The sequence below is a fragment of the Macaca nemestrina genome, chromosome 12, assembly GCF_043159975.1.
Source record: "Macaca nemestrina isolate mMacNem1 chromosome 12, mMacNem.hap1, whole genome shotgun sequence".
NCBI lineage: Eukaryota > Metazoa > Chordata > Mammalia > Primates > Cercopithecidae > Macaca > Macaca nemestrina.
The window spans coordinates 106313999-106327438 of NC_092136.1; the positions used below are offsets into that span (position 1 = coordinate 106313999).

Below are 13440 nucleotides of genomic sequence, written 5' to 3' on the forward strand. Positions count from 1 at the left end.
TCTATTTCATCACTAAGGTCCCACCAGGGGTCCTGCTCAGGGATTGTCTTCCCCAAAGCTTGATAAACAGCATATGAGGCATTGGCCTGTACAAATGAGTCAGCATGTGCCCTTGCCCTTTCACGAATCTGGACCTTTTCATCTGGGGTGGCACAATTGTCTAAAATCACCATCACATCCTAACAGGTTAGGGTGAACCTCAGACATAGTTTTATAAATTCCTCCCTGAACTTATTGGGGTCCTCTGAGAACTGGCTAAACTTTTCTTTACATACTCTCAGATCTGCCATGGAGAAGGGGATAGGAACCTGAATTATTCCCCCCACCCATTTGCTATCTCCTTTAGGGGACAGAGGCCCTGGACTAGGGAGTGAGGTAAAAGTAGGTGCCAGCTTAGAACTCAATCAGACCCCCATAGGGGATAGTGGATAGGGCTCTGGCCTTAAAACCTCTAGTTCTCTATGGGACTAATCCAGGTATGGTGGAGATTCAGGGGCCAAAGGAGGCCTTGAACCTGAAAGAAGGGTGGAGGGTTACTGTGTATCAGGCCTGGGGTCAGGAAGATAAGGTGGTGACTGTAATAGTGGATCAATAGGTAGGTCCGGCACTTGCTTCTTAACCCCAGGCAATAAGCTGGGAATGGTAGATGCCATGCATATGTGACATGAGTCCAATAACCCAGTATCTTATCCAACTTCATAAAAGTTTGCACATAAGAGATTCTTCCCACCTCTATGACTGCTTATAAAACAAGTTTAGCTGTAATGTAGCATTATACCTAAGAGACTCATGTAATGTTCATTGCTCCTAATCTCCCAATGGGTTCTGGGGCCAGGTGATGTTACAAAGGGAGATTACTTTCTTTTTTTAGGTCTTCTAGCTTAAATTGCCCCCAGTTGGAGAGAATGTATCCTAGAAGAGAGTCATGGGGAACACTGAGATCATTGCCCATGTCTAATCCTGCCTCTTCTGTTACCTTTGATTAAAGATCCTGGTATAGGGAAAAGCCCCAGGGAATTAGTCTTGATGTAATTTGAGACCCTTTAAGCCCAGTAGTCAGCCCAGGATTCCCTTGGATGGAGGAATCCTTGTTCTCAGGGATCAGAGAGGAAAACAGAAATAACAGACATAGTTGTTTCACACTAGCTGCTAAGGAATGGGTGCCCTACATGTGACTACAAGGCCAGGAATGCCCATGGTGTGTGTAGTTGAAAGAGTGCACTTGTATTGTACAGGCCACAGGTGTACAGTGCACTTTTGTGTTGAAGATGGGCAGTAGTAGGTGCCAAGATAATTCCTCCACTCTTGAGGAAGAAGGCCCCCATTACTCAAAACTCCTTTTACCTCATTTAGAACACAGGCCAAACAGTCAGGAGGAGGGGTGAAAGCCGAAGGGCTGAGCTCAGACAATTATAACTGCTCTGACCTCTACCAGGCCAGAATGGGCCAAACTTGAAGGAGGAAGTGATGGGGGAAATTAGGGATATCAAAAAGATCATGGAGTGGGAGCTCTTGAATCTCAGAGTAAAATAAAGAGGGAGTGAAATATCAAAAGATCAGTATTTTGGTGAGGAGTTCAATTGGACAAAGTTTTCCCAATCAGAAGAAATGAGAGTGGAGAGTTTCCTATAAAAAAGAAAATGGTTCCAGTGTCCTGCCTGGGAGGTACTCCCCAGGGCAGACAAAAGGGAGAGCACTTGAGTCTCACTGGACAGTGGAGTGAAGGCAAGGAGGAAATATAGGGAGAAAACCTTTTCTTTCATTTCAGGAAGAAAATAGGGGAATATGAAATTTCTGATAGTTCTCTGCAAATGAGCCAGGTTGAAAGAGGGTGGGTGTGAGAGAGAAAGGAAGGGAAGAAAAAAGACAAGGCAAGGAAAGGAAGCTTGTGAGGCTTCCAGCCACTGCACAGTGCAGAGTCAATGTCGTCACTACTCTTACTAGTCTCCTATCAGGGAAATCCTCAGCATCCTAGACCTTCACAATGTCAGATGAGTCCCTCCTACCTTTGCAAGTCACAAGTCAAGGTGAACTCTTTCCAGCCAGAGGAAGTTAAGGGTACTTTTGGTGAGATGAATAAGACTGTAGGTGGCTCTCTGAGATAACCAGAGGAATAAAGTTGGAAGATGGGGAAAGAGACGGGGAAGGGAAAAAAGAAAGAAAAAAAAAAATGAAGAGAGAAATAAAGAGCCCAGAGAAGCTGGGCATGCAGCAGGACTCATTCCAGCCATTGTTCTTTGGGCTGGTCAAGCCTGACTGCCTACCTCCTCAACCAGTCTAGCAGGTTTCTTGGAAATTACTCAGAATCTGATGTCAGCCAGTCAGAGGGTTCTTAAAACCTAGCACAGAGGGGACTAGGATCCCTTACTCCAGAAATCCCTAAGCCAATCAGGAGGGAAAAGAAAATGAGGGGCAGGGTTCAGAAGGAGAACAAGAGTACCTTGGTCCAAGGGAGGACTCAGTGACTGCAGAGACACTGAAGCAAATATTTCAAGTGGCCGTTTCATCTATCACAAGGTCACATTCTGGAGGTCTTGCTGGCTCTCCGGTGCTTCTCCTCAGGGAAATATCCTCACTTATGGGCTCCAGCAGAGTCACCAAGGCTGTTACTGCATCCCGGACCCCACATTTGTTGGCTCTTGCATAAGTAGAAATTAACACCAGGATAAACAGAATTTTTTCTCAGCCAAGATTTAATAGGTTTGTGACTCAAACATACAAGGAAGCAGCATACAGGAAAGGAATCCTGGTACCAGCTCCCCAAGGGGCTTAGTTCTTGTCATTTTAAGGAAGGTGATGTGGGAAAAGGAATGATGTACAAGCGATATTTAGCTGGGTTTTTGTATACACTTGCACAGTGGGGCATCATGCTCTAACATGTATCACATGACTAGAAAATGGGGGATAAGCCTCACTGTCAGTGGAGATTTTAGTATTTCAGTGAGATTATAATGAGTAAAAAGTCAATGGAAGGTCAGGGCTGGAGTCCATCTTGTCTTCTGGCAGCTGAATATGCTGCCTAAGAAAACAAAAATGGTCCCAGGTTTTTGTTGGGAATGCTAGAGTCTTGCTTCAGCAACCTCAGAAGGCATCTGTCCCTCAAAGAGATAAATGGTCAGATGCTTTCTTTTACGGTTAGCAATTCAGCCTGGTCAGCTAAGTTAGGAGAGCCTTGCCCTACCTGTTACATGACTTGGGTTAGCTTGTTAAGGAAGGCAAAACGCAGGAGAGGAATATGTCCAGATACCTAAGGCCCATCAGGACCCTGGTAACTGTGTCACTTGTCTGTTGGGACCAAGTCTCTTTTTATACTGTCTTGCACTGACTTGCATTCCACATACAGTAGTTCTTTCAACAGAGCCAGTAGTCTTTTTCTTCTTGGATACTGCCATCTTCTCTCTCCATAATGCTGAAATTTTGATTACAGTGCCCTTAAAAAAGATTCCCCCTCTCTTCTATCAATAGACACATAACTTTCCTCCTCAAGTTCTTGCCTTGTCAATGCCTCCCTCTCGTCTTGATTTTCCAGTATTAGTTGGCCAACAGGGTCTGCTTCTTCCTCTTTGGGTCCAACTTGGCTGGTTCTGTCCTATTTAGGTGTTTTAGATATGGCTGCTTTTCAGTGGTCAAGCATCTCTGACTTGAAGAAGTACACAGCTGAACAGATGGGTTTAATAAAACTTGAGATTATTTCACTATCCAGAATCTCCAAATCATTTTATATTGTTATTTCTAGGCCTTCCAAATACTACTATGCCTTGCATAAATAAACCAAAACATTTCTTCCATGAGAATGACTGCCTTGTCAAGCTAAGCGCACATTCTGTCAATTGTCCAACTTCATGCCAGCAGAGGGCAGGCAGGACAGATAATATCCGCAGACAATCTCCGATCCTCAGGTTACCTAATACATATGTTTATCCTGTACAGAATAACTCTGGGAATTATATCAAGATTGTTAATATCAAGATTGTTAATCCTTGGCAAAAGGGTCTATTTGTCTTATCAAGGCATAAATTGATTAGCTGACTAAAAGCTCTGGTACTTTCAGAATTTAGAAATTTTTTTGTATTAAGCTTTCTGGAAAGAATTGTTTTCCCAAACCCATCTGATCCCCAGAATTTAAACCAATAATTTAAAATATTGGGTAAGCATCAGAATCATACCTGCAGCTTATTAAAAATACAGATGCATAATCCTCATTCCAGACTTACTAAAGAGATCACCTGAGTGTTGGGCCTGAGTATACCTGTAAAAGCTGTATACATTGTTTTGATATATAATCGGAATTGCGAATTCCAGATTTCCAACCCTGGGGAAATAAAAGCATTGTTTAACCACTATTGGCTGCTTTGTGTTGTTGGCTTCAAAGAGCTGTTTCGATAAATGTCAGTCTGAGGATCTTAAGATTTATTCAGTGTTTAGTACTGAAAACGATTTGCCTTATTGGTTTGCTTATTTATTTATTTGTTTATTTAATTTATTTCTCTGGTGCTGCTGTTTTTTTCAGTCTTTAAAATGGCCAAGAATTGTTAATTCATGCTGTCATATATACTCCATTTGTTTCTGTTGTGTACATGAAGGCTCCCCTCAGATGGGTAGAATGGAGGATAAAGCATATGTAGATAGCATCTCTGGACTCCTTGATATAAACTGTAATTTTGGCTGCATTACTCAATAGGTGGTTGATCACCACACTTACAGGGCTCAACAAAAGCTCAAGGTTTAAGTATGAGGCCCGAAATCTTGGAAGGGAAAGTTGTTCTATTCCGGAAGATTGCACTGGACAGAGTCTCAGTGAAATCCTTTTCAGAGTATCCAAAATGTGGAGACCATGCAACTGTTTTCAAGATGGTAAAGAAACTGACTTACTATAAAAATAATAACTTTACGAAGAAATATAGGCAGCTGTCTGAGAGAATGAGGGAAGGTAAATAGCTCTAAGGATGAGGAAACAAATTTATTAAAAGTCTAGGTTGTGGAAGGAGAGGTAGTTAGGAGTTTCCTGCAAAGGCTGTGATTAGCCATTATCAACTACAAATTACTGGGCCAGCTTTGCCAGCAGGCATTTGAAATTGTATTCTATTCAGTAGTGTAAAGATGGTTTAATGTAAGAAAATCAATGCACATAATATACCGTATCAATAGGTAAAGCCAGATTTGTAAGATTTTAATAGTTTGCTAAAAGACAGTTGCTAAAGGTAATTTACTATTTTTTAAAATATAACAAAAATAATAGACTCTTTCACAATATAATAAAGAACAACTAAGATTATGCCAATCAGTGCTGACAAGAGTATGATGAAACAGGCACTTTCATTAATTGTTTGTGTCAAGGTAAACTGGTTCAAGAACTTTGAAAAATAATTGAATCTATATATTTCATGAGACAGATTTTTAAAACTTTGACACATTAATTCAAATTTTGTCATTCTTTCTTTAAAAAAATCCAAAATGACGATAAAACCTCCAAGCACAGAGATATTAGTTTGAGAATTATTTATTAAAATAAAGAAAATTGAAAGTAACTATGAGAGATATCCAAAATATCTGAGTGTGCATGCCTTACGTTTATACAAAATTTTTGCATGCATATCCTTTACATATCCAGTTATTTATGTGTAAATTATACACATGTACTCGTGTGTTAATATATTACATGATAATATATATTATATAGGCATACACACAAGAGAAATTGAAAACAGATGAATTAAAATGTTATTATCAATAATATTTTTGGTTAGGACATAGTGATTGACCATACCTTCTATTTTTGAAAATGTTGATTTAATATTATCTGTTGCAGCAATTCCATGGTCTTCATTTAAGACTACTATTTTTAATACTTTTTAAAAGTCAAGCTTACTTTAACAAAATTTACACATAGTCAAATACATCCTTTTAAAGAATACAGTTTAATGAGTTTTGACAAATGTATGTAGTTCTCTAACCAGTACCACAATCAAGATAAAGAATATTTCCCTAACCTCAAGAAGTCTCCCTGTTCCTCTTTTCAATCAATTTCCTGCCCCGAGCCCCACTCCTGGCAAGTAGTGACCCGATTTCTCTCCCTATAGTTTTTTCCCTTTAGTTTTTACAAATCTAACAAAAATAATGAAAAGAGTCTTCTCCATATAATAAAGAGCAACTAAGATTATGCCAATCAGTGCTGATGAGAACCAGAACTTTTTCTTTTCCAGAGAGTCTTCTACATTGTACCATTTTTGAATCTGGCTTCTTTCATGTTAGATAATGCTTTTGAGGTCTAAACATCCTGTTGAATTGATCGGTAGTTCATTTCTGTTTTATTTATGGGTAGTATTTCTTACATAGACATACAACAATTTATTCGTTCATCAGTTGATGGATATTCTGGTTGTTTGCAGTTTTGGGCTATTATGAATATAACTGCTCTAAACAATTGTATACAGTATCTGTGGGAATATATGTTTTAATTCTCTTGTATAAATACCTAAGAGTGATATTTCTGGCTCATATGGTAAGTGCATGTTTTCTAAAGTGGGCAAACCATTGTGTATCACCACGAGCAGTGAATGAGTATCCTTGTCTTCCACATCCTCACTAGCACTTTATATGTCCATTAAAAGTATTTTTTTTTTTTTGGTCATTCTAGTAAGTCTGTGTTATGGGCTGAATGGTATCCCTCCAAAATTCATATGTTGAAGTCCTAACACCCAGTACCTCAGAGTGTGATCTTATTTGGTGATAGGGTCTTTACAGAGGTAATCAAGTTAAAATGAAGTTATTAGTGAGAGTCCTAATCCAAAATGACTAGTCTTCTCATAAGAAGAGAAGATTAGGGAAGCATGTAGAAGAAATAAGTGAAGCAGAGATGGTTCCTGGGGAGATGTAAGCCACCAGAGAAAAGTACCCAGGAAGTGATGAAGGAGGAAGATGAAATGCTAAAACCTAAATCTGTGGTTATGCCACCAGGCACTCCTAAAAGGCACTCACACCTGTAATCCCAGCACTTTGGTAGGCTAAGGTGAGAGGATTGCTTGAGGCCAGGAGTTCAAGAGCAACACCTTGGGCAACATAGCAAGACCCCATCACTTAAAAATAAAAAACGCCAGTGCATGGCGCATGGTGGTGTGCACCAGTAGACCCAGCTACTTCAAAGGCTGAGTTGGGAAGATCATATGAGCCCAGGAGTTCAAGGTTACGTTAAGCCACTCATACCACAGCAGTCCAGCCTGGGTAACAGAGAGAGGTCTTTTCTCAAAAGAAAATGCAAGTCAGCCACTGGAGGACAAATAGTGTATTTGACTGAAATGGGTGAAAACAGGGCACTTGAAATGTATGAAAAAGAAGTTAAAGAAAAAAAAACAGAGAAACTTGGTACTTGTCTTGAATCTTAGACACAAGTTAGGAAAATTGAGACAAGGATAAAACAATAGAAGCAGGTTTTGCCTATTTTGAAACTGAAAGGAAGTATTTTATAGTTCTAGATGCCTCTGGTCACAGGAGCTTCATCCCAAATACGATTGGTGGTGTCTCTCAAGCTGATTTGGCTGTGCTGGTAATCTCAGCCAGGAGAAGAGAGCTTGAAATTGGATTTGATAAAAGGACAAACAAGAGAATGTGCAATGTTGGCAAAGACAGCAAGTGTGAAACACTTAATTCTGTTTATTAATAAGATGAATGATCCAACAGCAAATTGGAGCAATGAGAGATACGAAGAATATAAAGAAAAACTAGTGCCATTTTGAAAAAAGTTGGCTTCAATTCCAAAAACTGCCTGCTCAGGACTAACTGCAGAAAATTTCAAAGAGCGATTGAATTTCTGTACTTAGTACATTGGATTACCATTTATTCTATATCTAGGTAATTTGTCAGACTTCAATAGATCAGTTGCTATACCAGTCAGGCTGCCAATTTTGGATAAGTACAAGGATATGGGCACTGTTGTCCTGGGAAAGCTGGAATCAGGCAGTCTGTTTGTAAAGGCCAGCAGCTTGTGATGATGCCAAAAAAGCACAATGTGGAAGGTCTTGGAACACTTTCCAATGTTATAGAAGCTGATACTGTAGTCCCAGGTGAAAAGCTCAAAATCAGACTGAAAGGAGTTGAAGAAGAGGAAGTTCTTCCAGGATTCATACTTTGTGATGTTAATAATCTTTGTCATTCTGGTGGCACATTTGGTGCTTAGATAGTGATTACAGAGCATAGATCTATCATCTGCCCAGAATTTAATTCAGTGCTGCAAATTCACACCTGTATTGAGGAAGTTAAAATAACAGCCTTAATCAGATTGGTAGATAGAAAGTGAGACTCAACCCTGTTTTGTGAAGCAAGATCAAGTATGCACTGCTCATTTAAGGAGAGCAGGAACCATCTGCCTTAAGATCTTTAAAGACTTCCTCAGATGGGTCACTTTACCTTAACAGATGAGGGCAAGACTTGCGATTGGAAAAGTTCTAGAACTGGTTCCAGAGAATAACTAAGCATTTTCTTGATGATCTTGCATAATACTATGAGAAAAATTGACTGCAAAAAGCCTATTACGTATTACCTTCTCTAATTTTCTGCCCATTGGTTAACCTCTCCCCATATTCGCAAAGTGAAAATTCACAGCAAAAGTCCACATTATGTCACTTTCTTCTATTGAGAGCTCTGCTACACCACCATTGAATTTTTAAAATATTTTCCCTCTTTTTCATACTCTGCTTCCTTGGATGGATTTGGCAATAGCTCTGTAAGTCATGTGGACGTAATTGCCTATAATAATAAAAACCCTATAGCAATTTGTTTTTCATTTTCTCCTTAGGCATACTTAATATTTTTCCCCCAGGCAGATCATTCGGAGTGTGCAAGGGTGTGTGCATATGTTAGAAAGACAACTACCATTTTAATAAAGTATTCAAATTGAAAAAAAAGAAGAGAAGGTTGATTAGGACATAAACAGTTACAGAGGGACAACCTTGTGAAGACACAGGGAGGAGATGGCCATCAATAAGCCAAGGGGAGAAACCTCAGAAAAGAGCCAACCATATCAACACGTTGATCTGTTCTTCCAGCCTCCAGAATTGTGAGAAAATAAATTTCTGTTGCCAAACACACCCAGTCTGTGGTACTTTGTTATGGCAGCCCAAATAAACTAAAACAGTGTAAAAAAAAAGATATTTTATTGAGTTTTATTTAAATATCCTTAATGATTAATATTATTTTTGTGTTCATTTTGCCATCTGTATCTCTTCTATAGTAAACTGTTCAAATCTTTTGTCCATTTTTTAAATTGAGTTTTTTGTCTTCTTACTACTGATTTCTAAGTGTTCTTTACGTATTCTGGATACCGGTCCTTTATTAGATATGTGCTTTACAAATATTTACTTCATATTTGTGGCCTGTCTTCTTAATAGTGTCTTTTGAAAGAGAAAGTTTTAAATTTTGATTAAGTTGAATTTATTATTTTTTCATTTTTAGTTTATGCTTTTCATTGACGTTTTTATTTTGATTTTTTACAACTTTATTGACATACAATTGATGCAAAATAAACTGTACACATTTTAATTGTACAATTTGATAATTTGTGACGTGTATACATCTTTGAAAGAATTACCACCGTTAAAATGATAGACATTTCTATCACTCCCTTCAAAATAAAGTTTCCTCTTGTCCTTGTGTGAACTATCCCTTCCTTCAACCCACTCCCAGGCAATTAATGAAATTCTTTGTCACTATAAATTAGTTTGAATATTCTAGAATTTATATGAATTAAATCACATAGTACATACTTTTTTTGCTTAGCTTCTTTCATTCAGATAAGTGATTCTGAGATTTATCCATGTTGATGTACATATCAATAATTCATTCCTTTTATTCTATTCATTATCATAAATTGTTAATCAATTTACCTTGGCTGACATTTTAATGCTTGTCATACTTGAAAAATTTACTACACAAAGACAGTGGCTGAAAGGGAATGCAATATTGACCTCACTTACTGAATTGCCCTACTAGTTTTTCAAATCCTCCACCACAAAACAAAGACAATTGGTTTTGTTAAAATCTCAATTTGCCCCCATGCCAGGCTGTTGACATTATGAATTAAATAGATAATATAAGTATGTTACATCCAGCTGTAGCTCTTTATTGCAATTTTTTTAATTAAAATATTATTAAGTGGGTTACAAAATTCTGCTTCAGTTTTAAGCACATAGAGGAGAGATTTTACAAGTGACACATTTAGATTTTGGGCATTAAAATCACTTAATATGAATACATTTCAAAGCAATCTATTTTTAAATGTTCTCTCCTTTGTGCAATTTTCTTCCAAATAGTAGCAGCTACTTCTTCGTTTATTGGTAAAATATCTTGAAGTTAAATATTTAGTGTTTGTTTTTCTGAAATTTCTGTCAGCTAGCAGAATATGGGCTTGAATTTGTCACTACAGAAATTAAAAACAAAATGAATGTGTGCCTTTTTGAAAAGAGAAAATGAACAATGCACCTTTATGTTTGCTTGGCAAATCTCTTAAGTACTTGGCACAAAATGACCAGAAAACCTCTTTAGAATATAAAAGATTTTTAAGGTAATTTCTTATTTATTTCATGACACAATATAGTATGACAACTATAATTTGAGGATCTCTTAATATACATAAAATTAACAACACCAATAACATTCTGTAGCACTTTATGCATGTCTATTTTCAACTTCTGTGCCAAAAGACTAATAATCCAATAAATTAATTTCAAATGTGCTATTGCACCTGTAATGTTACTTAAAACCGTTTTGTAAAGGAAACTTAAACCAGATATATCAAGAGTGATTACATTTATATGGTTTTCCTGTAATGTAATTTTTACTTTGATAATATATCTTCTTCAGTACCTTTAAATAGCTAAGAAAAGGCTGTTTCATTATTAAAACAGAATCCAGAAAATACCATAAGCTGAGATACTATTTTTAATTGTAATTTCAGCCAACACTATAGCAAACTTCCCACATAATACTCATTTTTAAAATTCTTTAACAATGTTTTCTATGAATATTCCAACACTAATTAAGGAAAAAAATTGACCACATTATTTTCTCCTTATTTCAGTCATTTTAAAAAAATCCCGACATGACAGTGAATGATGTGCTTTCTTAATGATCCTATATTTTGTCTATATATTTGTCTTCGTTATTAAGTACAAAACCCAGAAGAAGGTTATAAACTTTATCTTCAAATTGGTGTAATTTTGTAAATACACAGTTGGATTTTACATGATTATAAATACTGTTGGGAAAATGTAGAAGTATGTCTTGTATCTTTATAGTATAGATGCTTTTTTTAAAAAAAAATTCTGACTCATTGTGATGGCTTCATTCTATCACTCAGTACTTTGAGGCATAATAAGTACCCAATACACATAGAGGTTTATTGTGGTAGTAGATATAATATAAATCCATCTTTCAGGCAGTCTTCTTTAAAAGTTAGATTTTTTTAAGCTAAAGTTTTGTTAGTTTTTATTAGATCATTGTTGGTGATTATGTCTGAAATGAGTGGTGAAGAGCTTATACTAGGAGAGAATTGTCAGTCTTGCCATTAATAGTTGACCACAAATCTAGACCTTCAATAGTGGAGAAAGGTACATTCATTCACTGGCATCCTATTGAACCAATAAAACAATAGGTATGTTGCTACATAGAGATATGTGTAAAATAAAGTGCTAATTTATAAAATTTTACAGTCACCATAGAAGAAACTACCTAAAAAAAGACAGGAATAGAATACAGAAAAATAAAAAGAGTTCTACAAGGGTGTTCAGATTAAAGATAATTTGCTTTCCTTTAGTAGCCAGAATGTTTATATTGTTTTTATTTTATTGTTTAGAATTATAAGAAAACACATTTGTATCAAATTTATTTCTTTTTATCCCTACAAAAATGTTAGAATTTGTGTGAAAGTTAATTTAGTCTCTATATACAAGTGCTAACTTCTGTACTCTGACAAATATGAATTATATAATTTCTTTCAATTATTACTAATTTGATGGGGAAGATAATTTATCTTGCATTTTTTGCATTTCTGTGAATTTTTGTGAAGTGCTCACAAATTGTCCATTAGATTTCATCATTTATTAATTACTAGGTTATGAGAGGCTTTCTTTGATCACTCTGTACCACATAATTACTTCATCCTTCATGCCAGTGCCTGCCTTAGCTTTTTATTTTCCATAGTACTTACCTGTCTTATATTATGTGTTTATTTTTTAATGTATTCTTCTATTTTCTTCAGTGCTGTCAACATTGAATAACAGCTGCCATAGATTAGACAGTTGACAAATCACTGTTGAATGAATAATAAATGTCCTTACATATTTTTCTAATAGTGTTGCTATTTTGTGTATTAATCTGAAAGATCTCTTTCTATATTAGAGAGACAACATTTAAGCATATGTTACAAATATATTTTTCAATTTGTAATAGACTTTATTTTTTATTCTTTTAATTTATTATTTATTAATTGTTTGATAAAAAAGAAGTCTAATACAGTTATCTACTTCAATGCATTATTTTTATGGTTTCTGTATTTGATGTTTTGCCTGGGAATACTTTCCTCTCCCTCCTTCCTCTCTCCCTTCCTCCCCTTCCTTCCTCTCTCCCTTCCTCCATTCCTCCCTCATTTCCTCCCCTACTTCCTCCCTCCCTTCCTCCCCAACTCCCTACCTCCCTCTCTATTTTGTACTCCCTTCCTCTGTGTGTGTGTGTGTGTACGGGTGTGTTTCAGCCATGGAACTTAGTGTGGCATAGGTGAAATATAAAGACCTAATTTATGTTCAACATGGAGACTTGGAGACATGGAGACTTCACTTCACCAGCATCACTTGCTATTTAAGTAGTCTTTGAAATGCTGCCTTTATGGTATGCTAAGAAGTCATATAGATTTGGTTCTGTTTCTCTACTCTTCCATGAAGCTATCTATTTGTAGCAGCAGTTTCATTCTTGCTTACTGTGGTTTTGCTGTATTTTTGAATATTTCATGGATAAATTCCCCTTCCATTTTTTCAAAATAATATTTTGAATGTTCTTTTTACTTTTGTTATTTCTGATGAGCTTTGGAATCCTTTCTTTTGTGAAAATATACATATTAATGAGAATAAATTTTGTATGCCTGAAATAGAAATTTGAGCATTTGGCAGAGATTGCACTCTGTGCCCTTAAGCTTTTAGACTAGCGACCACCCTCTGTTGCTACCCCTAAGAACCATGTTAGGAACGAATCACTGTAAGCTCATTCTCTAATACATGACATATTCTATGGGGTTTTTTTAGTGCATTTGTTTTTTAAACTGATAAACTTTCAGGATTCAGCGAGAGGTTTTTAAATTGAGATTTTAATATTTTTAGTAGCTGCCTGTTCTTATTTTTTAAATGAAGGATTTTGAAAACTCTTTTTCTTTTTGCTCCGTTTGAAATAAACTACAGT

General features: G+C 36.4%; 1 pseudogene; it reads left to right on the forward strand.

Annotated features, from left to right (window-relative positions):
• Nucleotides 1-4731: 4731 nt before the first annotated feature.
• On the forward strand, nt 4732-8468 carry LOC105493674 (eukaryotic peptide chain release factor GTP-binding subunit ERF3A-like; annotated as a pseudogene).
• Nucleotides 8469-13440: the final 4972 nt, after the last annotated feature.